At 43.6% G+C, this 14,745-nt stretch overlaps 1 long non-coding RNA gene across 2 annotated transcripts in view; it reads right to left on the bottom strand.

The window, feature by feature from the left end:
• The window catches only part of LOC125386166, a 35,866-nt gene extending 25,999 nt beyond the window's left edge, over positions 1 to 9,867 (bottom strand). The window contains exon 1 of one of the 2 annotated variants that reach the window (XR_007226069.1): positions 8,882 to 9,867. This is a non-coding gene — a long non-coding RNA (uncharacterized LOC125386166). The remainder of the gene's footprint in view (positions 1 to 8,881) is intronic. The other variant, XR_007226070.1, reaches the window with a different exon arrangement.
• Positions 9,868 to 14,745: the final 4,878 nt, after the last annotated feature.

Here is a 14,745-nt window from a genome sequence, read left to right as displayed (position 1 = left end):
TTTCAATCGTGATATTTTTTATCAGCTCGATTGGATCACGTAAAATTCCGTTTTTGGACGTCGATGATGCAGCGTGATTCACGATATATACGTCGCATTATATTTTCTTTTGTCACCTGCACGAAGTAGGTCACTACCCACGCGAGTAGACGCCACGGTTCTCTCAAGAATATTAACGCATCCGTTTCATCTTGCGTATTATGTCGTATGACACGCGGTTGCCAGCATCAAATTGCCACACGGATTTTCTAAGCTTCTGTTTGCCAGATTATAAATTTGATCTATAACATCTATCTGCGCCGCTCTTCACCATAGTTCGACGCGCTGTATGTCTAAATGGCTTTTAAAATGGCTTGTTAGTATATCGACCCGCCGTCTGCTACCTCTTTTTTTACTGACGTCGCCTGCGTACCGGCTCGTTTATGTTCGTGCAGTTTGTTTTAGACTTTTATGTTTCAAAAAATCCTCAGAAAATCTCCGATACTCTTCCAAGCCTGTACGATATCGTCCAACAGCGTTCTCATGCTAGATGTTACCGTAATTCCTTTTTAAACGAAGCAAAATTAAAAAATGGAAAATTATGCAGATGAAGCATTAGTTATCTTTTCTCTTCATTTAGTATGTATGACTTCTTTCCGTTTTAGTTTGTCCTCCTCTTCCATATATATCGTCTTTCTGTGTTAATCCTCTATCTAGATCCTCAGATAATTGGCCAAAAACTATTTTGACCAAAGAAGAGGAAGATATTTTTACACGAAACGACGTAAGATTCTGTGACGATAGGTGAACTGTATAAGCAGCTATAATATTAGACTGTCCGAAAAGTAGCTTTCTTTGTTTATTACAACAGTGCACCTTCGTACAAACGTGAAGAAACAAAGTCTGTGAAACGTCGCGGTGTTTATCTCAACAGAAGAAAATGGATCGTACGTAATTCGACAAAATAATACAAAACGTTGTGCGTCTAGTATTTCCTCGTGAAACGAAAGAAACTTTTCGGACAACCTATACATTTGTCAAGGAATTTGGCACATGGCCTAATTTCTAGATAAATGACTAACATGACGTGCTGAGTAACGAGAATAATCGTTCGGCGAGAATCACTGTATACAAAAACGAAAGGCTACAGATAGAATTCGTCTCTTACCGAATGGAATATAGGCTCGCAAGTTCGATAACGACGAAAACGAATTTTTCCCGGGTGTCGGCGATCCTGCACAATTTTCCTGTCTCGTCTCTCGATAACTGTATCACGAAAGATCTACATTAGAGGCAGGACAGCCTGGTGGATCTGGCGTGCATTCACGACAGCTCTGTAGGCTGGAATAAAAGCAAAAGAAACAAAAAGGGAGAGGAAAAGCAGCTGCTGTTCGGCCTGTTCCTTTTGTAGATTACTCGCGTGGTATCAGACACGTAGGAAATAAGATGTCGAGCGGCTGGCATGACGTCACCGGGGCCTTCTCACCCTCCCGCCAAGATCTCCACCATTTTTCTACCTTTTACACCATCGAGACCCTCGTACGTTTTGCTACCAGCCAACCGCTTCACGAACGTTACGAGGCAACCTCGTGCAAGCTTACGTATTCGTGGCTCTCCTTCCAGTCTTGTGGACCAACGAGGACCGAGGAAAGCGCGTAACACGTTATATTCTAAAGAGAAAACTGCTGGAAGAAATGGTAACTCGCTGGCTACCAAGTACTACGTGCAGCTAAATCCTCTCTTCTGCACGAATATTTAATAATAATAATATCCTAGCGAATAAATTTATTTTTCACGATTTTTCAACTTTACGTCCAATGGGATAGTCGAATAATTTCCAACTTGTCCAATTAATATGATAATTTGAAATCTGATGATTTCGTTTCTGGCATTGTCAAAGTTGTTACCACTTGTACAAGACTATCTAATGTACTCGCTCATTCAGACGACACAATTATGGTCGTTCTATAATTATAGTTCAATATTTTGCGAATATCGAGCATCTTTCTGTATCGACGAGCCATCCACCGAGTTATCGGCGATTATCTAGCGAGCATTTACCGAGTATTAATTAGCATTTTTCATTTATACTCTGCGCAAGCGTCTCAGCAAACATTATCTGTATACTAATTTATCATTTTAAATATATTCGACGGTATCAACAACGAGCAATAACATCTAGTAAATCTCACGATCAAACTTCCTCTGCACGAGTCCTCCAATTGTTAGGTGTACCTAACAATTTCTGTGAAACTAAAGTACGCCTAATCCATTTCGATCAAACGGACCTACGTTTCGTTTAGCCTTCCTTCCAGCTCTGTATGTTAGACCAATAGCCCCAAAATACGAAATTCCACGTCATTGGAGACGTTATCGATCGTTAAGATTGACGATCGTGTTGGGTCGTTCACTAATCTTCGACAATCGTGAGTACGAATAACGGAGCGAGATATCCGCTGATAATCTAGACCCTTCGATTATCGAAGACGAGCAAGGAAAAAAGAAGTGGCCAGATAGTTACAATCTGTCACGTAAAAGCGATTATGTATACAGAAAGGGATAAGACAGAGAAGGAGAGAGATACGTAGAAGGAAAGAGGAAACACGAGGATGGAGTAAAGAAACAAAGATGCAAAGAGGATAAGAAGTCGACCCCAACATGGCCGTCAAACGATAACGGCCCGCTGATAAGAGTCTACCCTCTCTTCAACGCTTTAATATCTCTCCCGCGCCTGCCTTTTTAATTATCTCTCCAGTGATAATGGGCGGCCTCCGTGGCTCGAGCTTTCGGCTGATAAATGTGAAGAGAAGGAGAGAAAGGGAGAACAACAAGACGAAGAGAAATCGAGAAACAGAAGGGAAGAACGAACTGGTTGTAGAGAGAAGAAACGTACGTACGTAGATGGGAAAAGAAATTGGCGAGACGAACGAAGTAAAGAAATATTCTTCCGGGACACTAGGCTGTGGCACGCATAGATCGCGATGCGTACGAGGGAAAATGAAATTCGCCTGAAAATGAAATGCATTTGATAACTAGCGGGACACGAAGCTCGCCTGCCTCTGCTTTTTCATGCCTCGATCGAAAGATCAAAGTTACGCGAGGAAATTTTAGTCAATGGGAAAGATGATTATCGGGAAAACTGGAGTCCGAGTTCCGAAGTCAATCTGCCGGAAAAAATAATCATCGAGCCCTCAGGAATTTACCGATCGGCGGGCTTTAATTCCATCTTGTCGCGAGTACCTCGTATCTAGATTCGACGTTAAAATGGAAAGACGTACGAGATCAGAAAAGAAAAAAAAAGGAGACTAGGTATCGTGAACAGGATGACGAGACGTTACATAATCGAAGCGAGGTAGCTATCGGTGATTTATGATAAGACGAGCGTCGATAGCAACACCGCAATTTTATCGTCCTATCGTCGGCTATCGTACATTTGGAAACATTCGATATCTGTCGAGCATGAAAGAGCCGTGGGAAAACCTTGCTCCGGAAAATTACCATGTATAGCCGCTCGTTGGTAATTGATGTCCGCCTAACAATTACCATGCTCGTAATTCTCTCTTTTCCTCGGTGAACAAGGGCCATTTACGTTCGAAAAACAATTGGCCACGCGGCGATAAATTTTCGTCTGTAACCGGTCGTGCTTTTAGAATTATGCCAATTTCTATGACAGCACGGAGGAGCCGGGAAATAATTGAAATCACAAATCGTCATGAGCGCGACGAGTGTAGGTACAGACGACCTGCTCTAATAAATTTCGAAAACAATTTCGTTGCGAGCAGTGAAAGAGGAGAGGATGGTGGCAGACGTCGCTCACGGAAGGGGTGGATGAAGAAGGGTGGGGGAAGATGGTGGGAGGGAAAACAATTTCGTCCCGAAATTTCCATAAAGGCGAAACGAAGGAAATCCGCGCCTGCAGTCACCGTTAATTTTTCATCAGGCCTGCACTTAACTGCAGCTTAATTTCGTGTCTCGCGAGGATGATCGCACCGTCGCATCGAGTTTAAGCTAAAAGGACGACGAAAGGGGTGGATGGAAGAACGTTCGTCTCCAGGCTTAAAAGGTGTCGGGGCGACTTTTCGCCAAAGACCCCTGACTTTTCGAACCATTACTTTTTATTGGATCGTCCAGATCGGTCCCTTTTCCTTCGTCTCCAACCGTACGCTACCTTTGCCGATCTTCTAACCCTCTCCTTCGTTTTATCTCCGGCGATAAAGCGTTTTCGTTCTGCTCGTGTTCTTTTGCCCGTTGTGTTGCTCGATCGCGCGAAATTCTCGATGAAAAGGTGCTTCAGCGGTTTACTGCTGACGCGTCGAGGGAAAATGATCGAGATGACTGCGGCATACAGGCATTCAGGCGTGTACGAACCATCGATAGACTCGATGCATAAAGGAGAAGAGCTTTCGAATTTATGCGGATTTCTGTATAACCAAAATATGTCTCTTTCGCGAATATTCGATTAACGAACTAACTCTTATTTTTCACGAACGCGATTAAAACATTACCTTCCGTATATAGAATATTCCACGTGTTCCATTATCATGTTCGTAGAAAAATCCAATACTTTCATAGTTGGAGAATATTAAATAACTATATTGTATGGTGGTAACTAACACATCCACGATTCACAGTCACCGATCGTAATAACGTCCGTAGTCAACCTCGAGCGAAATTTTACTCGCGAGCTACCGCGATTTTTCCATAGTACGTCGTGTGCGAATTTTTCCCGAGAAATCTTTTGGACATTTCATTTAAAACCCGGTTGCATAACGTTGTAGAAACTTTAACAAATATTTCGAAATAGTTCAGACCTTTTCAACGTCCAGAACGGTAAAATAATTGTACGTGGATGTACAAGACCCAGCCTGCTTATGAAGGGTTTGAAAATATATTTGCCCATGGAGGGTTAAGATTAGAACGAGCAACGTCGTTACGCGTGTAAATGTTCGTTCGCTGGCACCTAAATCATGGTTAATGACCGAAACGCGGGTACAAAAGTTTACCCGAGCATTCGTAAATATGATCTGTCAGTAGGCTGGACAGCTGGTCGAATTTTCCTCGAGTCGTGAGCGACGCGGCGTACCTCCAGGCTTGGGATATTACCTGATAGGGGAGAGATACGCAGCCGGGAACGGCATGATCTGTCAATCAATCGCGGAGGAATCGCGAAAAAAAGTGAAAAGTGCATGTGACGCGACAGCCATGTTGCGATTTTTCCGCGCGCGCCACGAGAGGCATTATTTCCAGCATCGGTTTTGTGCTTTCCGGCCATTGAACTATTCCATCTACACCCCGTTCCCCCGATTCATCCCCTGTTAGCCGGTCTCGCCCAGTTCTACCTTCGTCGTTCACTATTTTTCGAATCTCTATCTCGTCTGCCTTTCCTTTGAAAAAGTCTCGCGAACCTAAAGTTTCCGAAAGAATCGTTGCAGCCTGACTCTGAAAGGGTCTATCGATTACGCGTTAATTAAATTAAAAGACAACGATAGCTGGCTGTTACAAAAATCGAAGATCCAAAGTCTAAACGCAATATTTTGCTTTTTTCGTTGATCAAGTTTAACGTGGCCTTTGTTCAGTCCCAATGGAGCTTTCGAGCTCTCGTTAATTCACGGTTAATTGGTTGGTCGAAATTTTTGGACCTATAGATTTGGACGCGTAGTTGATTTATTAATCACTTGTTATTTTGGTTTATATAACGTTGAGTGCACATTGCACGTGTCACTAACCTTGTAACTTATCGAAGATGAATCGACTGGAGCAGGAAGAGCACTTGACAACAACCAGATGTTATTTCAGGCTAAGCTTCACTCGACAGGGTTCAGGAGAGAATAAACGACCGCGCGACCTTTTTCACCGGTCCTTCTAATCCAATTCCCGTGTCTTCGATTTTTAACAGACCCACCGATTTTACCCTCTAGTCGAGTATCTGTCACAGGCGACGTCTCACTTAATGGTCAGTCTGTAAACACTAACAGTCACATTCTTTAAAACCGTTTGTTTACCGTCAACGTTTTTAGGGACGTTTCTGGTTTCTTTTCATTTTCGACTACGCACTTCCGTCGATATTTAAATTACTCTAAAAGATAATCGTAATGGCGTCGAAGGAGAAGCTATAACGAAGCAAAGATATTAAAACAGAAGCCATAGAGTAGCAGACGAAACACTGTGTATAGAGGAGAGCCTGGACGTTCTCAGGGACAAGTGAAAATACGTCGATCAAATCCCGCAAAATGACAATTTTACGATCTAATATCGCGCAGGCTACGACTATATTCTAACCAAGCAAGGGGAGCCAAGCAAGCACCAGCGTAGTAAACCGCAAGCCACGTAATGGTACCATCGATAAAGACAAATCCTTGCTGCTTCGGAAACGATGAAGAGGTCGTCACGCGAAGGTCAACGTCTACTCCTGGCCAATTATCGCTAAGACAGAAGAAGATCGACACCGTTCTTTCAAGAATCACGAAAGACAATTCGCTTAATTGTCCCTCAGAGTCGCTGGTGTTCGCCTTTTGCCCCCAACAGTTGCTTCTTCTCCCTTGATCGGACAAGAGAATGCAAGAAAAAGCAGCTGAACAGAAGGGGAGGAAGCTGGAGGCAAAAGAAAAGCAAGCTGAGAAACAGTCGAAGGCGCGCAACGCCGGAAATGGGCCATTAGTTTCGTGACGAGTATTCAACGCGACGGATTCTCGTCGCTCGGATGGAAATCCAACCGAATGGGTGCACATCGACCCGAGCTCGCTCCCTTTCTTCACTCCCTTCTTCTCGAGAGGAACAGCTTCTCGCCCGGTCGCAAACGACGGCTGCACGTTTACGATAGTATTTACGTTACTGGAGTGAGGCCAGGGTGGGGTTATGATAAATTTCCCGTGTACAAACTAATTTGAGGAAGCATAAACCCTTCCCCCGTGCGTCGTCGCGAACCTGCGCTTCGCCAAGGTGTAGGCAGAACCGTTTTGCCTGCAACAGCTACGTAGAAGCTTACATCCCGGAGCTCTGATTCGCGAATTCAACCGAGAATTCATTTTATATCGCTCTACGTTTTACGTCGATTTCCAAGCTACCCACGTTCGTGAATATTGGAACATCTGTTAATTTTTTATATGTAACTGGTTCGCACTATCAAAGGAACGACTATGTAATCGGTCAGAATTACGTGGAATTCGGAATACGTAGGAAATATAATTCCAAAAGTTATTTATTTGTAATAGTTAGAAGAAAATAATCCGAAGATTTCAATATCCACGATCTTTTAATTTAAGAAGTTTCAATGTAAAAAAAAAAAAAGAAAAATAAGAAGATGAATGTAAAGAATAATTAAAAAGTTTTAAGCAAATGATAATTGCAAAGTTTTAAATAAATTCCTAGCGACTTTTTCGATTTCCGTAAGCGTCTTAATACTCGTGAACGATGGCGTAAATGTTAAGAACAAGCGTCGTCTCTTCCTACGTTTAAACTACGAAATAAAACTGAATTTTTCAAGTTGATGCACTTTCTGTTTTCTTTGTTTACTGTTGCGTTTTAACCGCTCCTGTTGCATTTTTCTATCGTTACTGTTGCTTTGTCTCTCTGTGGCTTTTCCTCTCTGTGTCTCTGCATCCCTTCCGTTTCCGGTTGTTTTCCCGTCTGGTCGCGTCAGAGGGTAAACCTGTATCCGAAATGGGAAACCGTTGCCAGGCTGGCGAGGGGAATGACACTATAGCGAAGAGGAAAGAGGCAGTCGTTTTAAGATGGCAACCGCTTCAATTGTGCGAATTAACCTCTAACGAGAAATCTCGATTCCGGTAGAAAGTAGTGGAATAGCGTGGCCCACGAGCAACATCCTAACCTGCTATTTTCTCAACTGCCTCTTATCCGACGAAGGTGAAGTTCAATTAATTAAGGGTGGCTCGATAACCGAGTACGTTTGCGTTGCATTTTCCTTTAATTATTTCGAAACGTAACCCTCTAATTTAACTCGTATTCTATATCGCGGTACAATATCTTTAATACGTAAAATACGAAATGCAAACTAAGGCGAAGTTTTCTGAAGTAAAATAAAATTTAGTCTTCAAATTGTTCGGAATCGCTTTCAGAAAATTTGCGATAGAGCGGCCGCACAAGCCAAAGAAATGAAACGCGACGTGTATAAAATAAATATGCCGATATTCCAATCGCGATCGAATTGAAGCCGGCGTTCGATATGCTATCATATCGAAGATATATCTATAATATAAGGATAGAGCAAAGGCGAAATTACATAACGCAAGAAACGAGAAGGAACAGAATTGTAGATAATAAAGTTCCTACATTGTTTAATCGTTGAACCTTGAGAAACACCATCTCGTTAATTCGTTGATATAAATTGATTTACAAAGCATCGGATGGAATTGTCCGTTTGTTATTTTAATCAAATGATATTTTTTAACGTTAGCTCAACTTTAGAAAACGATTAGTATAAAATGGTAATTTTCAAAGGTAAGTTGATGCGTTTTCTATAGCATATTCTCAACGACTGCTCCGACTAAACTGTTCTTTAATGTATCACTTCTTCTCATCGGATCAAAAGATATTCTCGTCTTGCGCGACGGTGGAAAACTTGAAATACTAAGATGTACGATCGACATACGAATTCTTCGAAGTGCAACAAGAGGCATACAGTAGAACCAATTTCGATTCGTTACACGATACCTTTCCTTCTACGAAAGGTACAGGTCCTTATCATTGACAGCTTGCAATTCGTAACGGAAAACACAAGGGGATAGGTAATGGCGCGCCATGCCACGTCGCGGAATCTAATACAGCCGATGACATAATACCGCAAAAGGCAGTTGCACCGATAAAAGGACGGAAATATATCGTGTTTGCCGGCGACTAAAATACACCGAACAATTTATTCCATCGCTCTCTGATATCCTCTTACCGTGTCATCCATCGTATAAGACATCCAAATTAGATTTGAAACTTCGATGAAAACGTCCAACGTGATATATCAATTTTGAACATTTTTAAACACGGTCATATTAAAAAGCACCAAGTATACGGTATTTTTTATCGTCACTGACATGCAAAGGAAAGTTCGATTAACCGCAAACACCCGTTTCCTCGAATATTTCACGAAAGCTGATTTCCCAGGACGATCGACCGACTGCGTACAATAATGTTTTACAACATCGCGGCTAGAGGCACGGATCGCTCGGGTTAAACTGAGAGATAATTGTCCGCTATCAGCTGACCCTTGTCGTCCATCCAGTCCCCTTCCATCGTCTGCCGCGCCTCAGCCACTTCTCTCTCACTCTGTCGGTCTCGATGCAACGAAGCTCGCCAAGTTAAACGCATGTTTGCCACTACAGCGATCGACAAAAGGCATTTTGTCGCGAAACTTCTAAAGAGAGAGAGAGAGAGAGAGAGAGAGAGAGAGAGAGAGTCGAGTTGACAGCCAGGGACAAACAGGTCTGTGCGCTAATCACAACGCGTGCAACTCACCAGATACGTGTACTAATATCGCGTTAATAAGGATCATTATGGCGCATAATCTCGATATAGTATGATGACAATAGTACGGAATATGTTGGAATACGTCGATCCTATTGTGAGAGTAGAAACTAAGATAAGGAGAGAAATACGTTTCATAATTCTGGATGATTAAATTAATGACTAATCGTATGTGCAACAATGAAGAGATAGCTTCAATATGAAAGTGATTCATGAGAAGAAAAAAAGACGCATAGGTTACATATTAAAAGTAGAAAAATAATTTCGGTTCGTTAGCGCGCCTTTTATCGTTACGAAAGGGGATTATTTTACTTTGAAAAAAAAATTCAAATTCAACAGAATACCGATCGAATCGACGTTTGGGAAATCACGATGATACCGTCGCGTCTCCCTTCGAACTTCACCGATTTTAATTTGAAATTCACGAAGGATCTATATAATGGTCAGTCAACTGACAAAAATTCCGATCGCAGGAAAATTCGATTCCTCGTACACGACACATCGGCTGTCTGCTATATTCGAGCGAATTTTTCCGTTCGTTCCAATTATCGGCCGCGTCTAATGAGCGAGCGTCATCGGGGAAGTAACCGGGGGAATCGTCGAAAAAGCCATTGGCTATTAAAAAAAAAATCCGATTTTTCTTCAAGGTTTTGTAACGGATCACCTGGCGGTGTGCGGCTAATTCGACGCTTTTCGTTTCAATTAATTCCACGCGCGTTTCACATCCACTTTCCCCGGGCGGTCTTTCCGTGAAAATCACTTGGCAGGATTTGGGAATCGATAAAAAAGATAGGGGAGAGTTTCTGTGCTTAGCGATGGTCATAAATTTAACGTCAACCAGGTTCGCTATCGTTTCCTCCTTTCTTTGGTCCGCGAATCGTGGCCGATCGACCGACAGTTTTTTACGATCTAAACCTAACCTAAACCGCGCCGGATAAAAAGCGTTCCTGATGTAAAGAGTTCTAAGTAAGTATCTATCTTCTTGCAAGCACGTTCCCTACCGGGTAGTACCGATCTGTTGGCTCATTGAAAAATCTGACGCTGAAAAATCGTCGACGAACGCTTGCTAATGGAAAGCCGGTAGCCAGAGGATGATAAAGTTTCATCCCTTACGACGTACAACATCCCCTTTTCTCGTTGCTAATTGACCAAAGGTTTATCGTACTTGAAACATCAAGCTCTTTCTCTATAGAATCAGAAATCGATTAAAGAGAATTCCTTCGCCAATCTCTCCATTTGTTCTGCCATTTGATTTCATATGCCATTCGTATCCGCGATATCGTTCGTCATTGCAAAATGTTAATGGGTTGTTGCTCTCCAATTATATCCTCGTCTTACGTTTGCAATGCCGGCGGAGGCGTGCTTAAAGAGGCGGATAATTTAAAAGCAGAGCAGCGAAGGAACGAGGAAGCGGAGTTACATTGCGAAGAAAATTACGTTGATGGAAAATGCTTTGGGATTCCTTAAAGCCGAGTACATTCGAAAAATTACAATCTTTCGCTGATCTCTCCTCGCACGGCGGTCTAATGAAACGATTAAAAATATTACGTTAGCCGGACGGAACTGCGTTTCTAATCTAAAACTCTTCTCTAATTTCGCCAACTCTGTAACGACTGTAAAGCAAACTTTTATGTATGCGCATGTGATATGTATCGCATAAAACGTTTTTAAATTTTACCAACGCCAACGAGACACGACCGTCCCCATTAAATTGGCAAAGTTTCGAACGATTCTGGAAGTCTATGCAGAGCTTGCAAGACATTTACTGGGAACGTACGCAACGGACACATAGCACAGAACGTTTCAAGGCGTCTCGTCTTCTACATTCGCGTACGGTTTCTGCCAAGTGCCGGATATTTTCGTAACCCGCTGTATACTCCAACTATTCCATAATCTGCCTACTGCAGAGGTATCATCACGCTCTCCAAATATGTACAAATAATTTCAGCAGGTGAAAGAAACGGAAGGAGCGCGAACTCAGCGGAGAAAGGGGAGGGGGCGATATCATTAGCGTTTCACGAGTTTGGTTTTAAAAGAAAATCGTAACGACGCGCTGCAAGGGACGCGGCACTCGATCCACCGATTAATTCCAAGCTTTAGCTACATCGCCGGCTAAATTGCCGTAGTCTCTCGCGGCGTCGTTTTTCGCGCTTCCCTTCTCCGCCCCCATCGGCCACCCTTACCGCCCGCCGCGTTCCGAATATCGCGCGCGTACCTTTCTTTTTTTGCCGGATTTTGCCGGAGGATATCGACAGGAAACGACGAACAGGAAACGGAGCGAGCGAAACGAGAGAAAGGAAAGGCTGTGAAAGGGAGTCGAAAAACGGGGGCGTAAGGGTGCAATGAGCACTGGCGAGAGGCAGTGGGTAGGTGGGTGGGTGGGGGGGGTGGACGATGGAAAATGAGCGGAGAAAGGGTCGACGACGACGACGACGGCGACGATGAGGTTTGCACGTGTTGGTGCTGCGATACGGCGAAAGAGAGCAAGAGAGCCGGCTCTTCGACTCGGTATTGGTGTGTCCGGGAGGAGGAGAGGGGTGGTATTGTCTCAGTGATTATTTATGGCGAATTTTAAGCCCCTAAGTGTGGCTGCTGTAATAATTAACAAAAGGCATTATGCCACGGAGAACGAACCGGCTTTTCCCTCTCCGTTACCCTAGCGCAGCGCTATTTATATACACGGTGGGACGCGAAGGTGGTTCTGGGGTTCGTTCGCTTCGTTCGTTCGCCAGGAGAGATAACACCTGGGACCCCGACACTCGATTGCCCAGGGCTCATTTACTAATGAGTACGTCCCTATAACGTGCACGAGAGTAATGCGACTTCTTTTTCGTTTCTAGTTCGCTACATACTGCGAGTTTGCGTGTGCCCGACACACACCGAGTTTGCGCGAGTGGCTGTAGGGGTTGGATTCTCCGAGAGAAAAACAGAGGCGTCGCACTTCTGCAACGTATGCGTCTCCTGCACTCCTTTGGTCCGCGATTCGTCACGAAAGAAGAACGTAAGCCGGATGACTCTGCGCGGCCAACGGGTGGCCTATTCATCGGATGCCACTCGAGAGCGGAGACCCTTTTTTCTTTCGTATAAGCTTCCTTGACAACGAACAGACACGGACGACGCGGCCCTCTGTTTCTCAAGTCGCGACTGAGAGATCAAGTTGTCATTATCCTAAATTCCGTGTGTCATACTGCTCAAATTTAATTGTCTCCGTGGTCTTAATTCTTTCGACGGTCTACCACCGTGTCAAGATTTTGGCAAACGTTTCGGTGTACGAGCGACAGCGCAATACGGAAGATACGCTGATGAAAATAGGCGTTAAGCGATAAGAAATGAGACACGTGGTTCGATTAACGGCGCGTTGCAACATTAACGAGATTAATAATTGTACCGTCGAACCGCTAATTGATTTTAATCAAAGGAATAGCCCGTTTTTTTCCTTCGGCGTCTATATCGTGGCAACGATTCGAGGATGGCGCGCGTCGATTAAGGAAGACGCGTTTCTTTCGTTACCATTACGCAGTTCGTACCTTCCCTTCTTAGTATCACGGGTTATAGGTCGTGAACAACAGCCGGAGATATGTGGGGGGTTAATGGTTGAAATTTAGAACAGTTTAAGTGGTATACGGTGGCGTTTTAATTGACAGTCTGGTTAGGTCATCGCGGTTCTCTCGTATCGTCGTCGTAACACATGGACGAACGGGCGGACACGAACGCCGGAGATATACAGAAGGTTTTAACACCACGTGGGGAGTAACTTTATGGGAACCGGAGCATGCCAGGGGCGTGTGTGCGTCCTCCCGATACGCGTCTCACACGCCATTCTCTTTATCCTTTCTCTACATCCCATTGAACAGTTCCACTCTCGCTCAAAATTCACCGAGCTACCACCCGATTTTCCGAAGATTGCTTTTTTAATGTATGCATTAAAAATGCTTCGTTATGCATGCGCCTTCGAAATATGCCACGCTTTATTAGACAGTTTAACAGTACCGCGAGAATTTTTCTTTCTTGTTTGCGCTCGATAAATGCAGACGCATGGAACTATGGCTACGGTGGATGCGTTTGAAAATCGAAATGTCACTCCTAAGAATCTATGTACGGAGATCGTAGGAAAGAAAGACGTTGAGTATATTTTTGCTGATTTTCTGATCTGAACGTCGCTCTACGATGCAACAGGAGAATTTTAATACGATATAATTATTAATTCTATAAAATAATAATTCTCTAATAATAATAATTATTAATTCTATAAAAGTAGTCGCAAAGGATCTACAATCCGATCGTTGCTTTTCCAAATATCGAATTATATTTTTGAACCCATCCAGAATCCACCAATCAATCTTTTCGTGGACCAATTTATTTACCGGTATATTTGATCGTGACATTTTCCGTTATCCGAGTGCAAGAGAAATTTCAAAATGTTTTATATAACACATAAATGAGTTGTATGGTGAGCGTTCAAATATTTTCGTCAGCCACTATATTTGAGCTTCCTGACGCGCTCGTCAGAACACTCATACATTCTAATCATAATCTAACGTGCGAGTAAAATAAACCAGGGACCGCGAGACCAATGTACAATCGATAAAGCAAAGATGCCAATTAAGGCGAGACGCGAATTAATCGCCGCTCCAATTAGACTGGTTGATGAAATGTACGTTACCTTGCCACCGGTTCCTACAGCTCTATCTTCTTGCAATCAGCAATCAATGCGGAAAACAGACCATCTATCTGCGTGAACGCTCTTTATTTTTGAATTCGGTCAATTACGGGATAGAGGCCAGAGTCGAAGCTTATCTCGAGGCGCACTTGTATCAGTTTATCTCGTTTAACTCAACACAAACTCCTCCAATTAGGAAGGCCGAATCCCTGTTACACGATGGGTATCTGAACTGTTGCGCGGACGTACGAGAACTGAATCGAATCACGGACGAGTCCCCCCTCTGCAAACACCACCACTCACGACGAGCATAGCCGAAATGGTCCGAAACTTATCGAGCGACATCGCGGAGACATCCGAGGCGATGTTCGTCGGTGACGTCTCAGGATGCATTCGATCACTTCCATCCCTTGGAAAAATCGTCTCGACACCCATCGTTCGACTCACCCTTCCTCGCGTCTTTCCCTTCTCTTCTCTTTCGAGGTATGGGATGGATGAAAAATTTGCGTCCGTCGAGAATACGAGTACCGAAAAATTGATCACGATGCCATATTTCATATTTTGAATTGTTGCGGCCGCGTTTGTACGGCGCGAGCCGCGAGATGGAAAAATTTCAATTCAATCGAGCCCGA

Source organism: Bombus terrestris, chromosome 13, assembly GCF_910591885.1.
Source record: "Bombus terrestris chromosome 13, iyBomTerr1.2, whole genome shotgun sequence".
In the NCBI taxonomy this organism is placed as follows: domain Eukaryota; kingdom Metazoa; phylum Arthropoda; class Insecta; order Hymenoptera; family Apidae; genus Bombus; species Bombus terrestris.
This window is presented reverse-complemented; position numbering and strand designations above follow the sequence as displayed.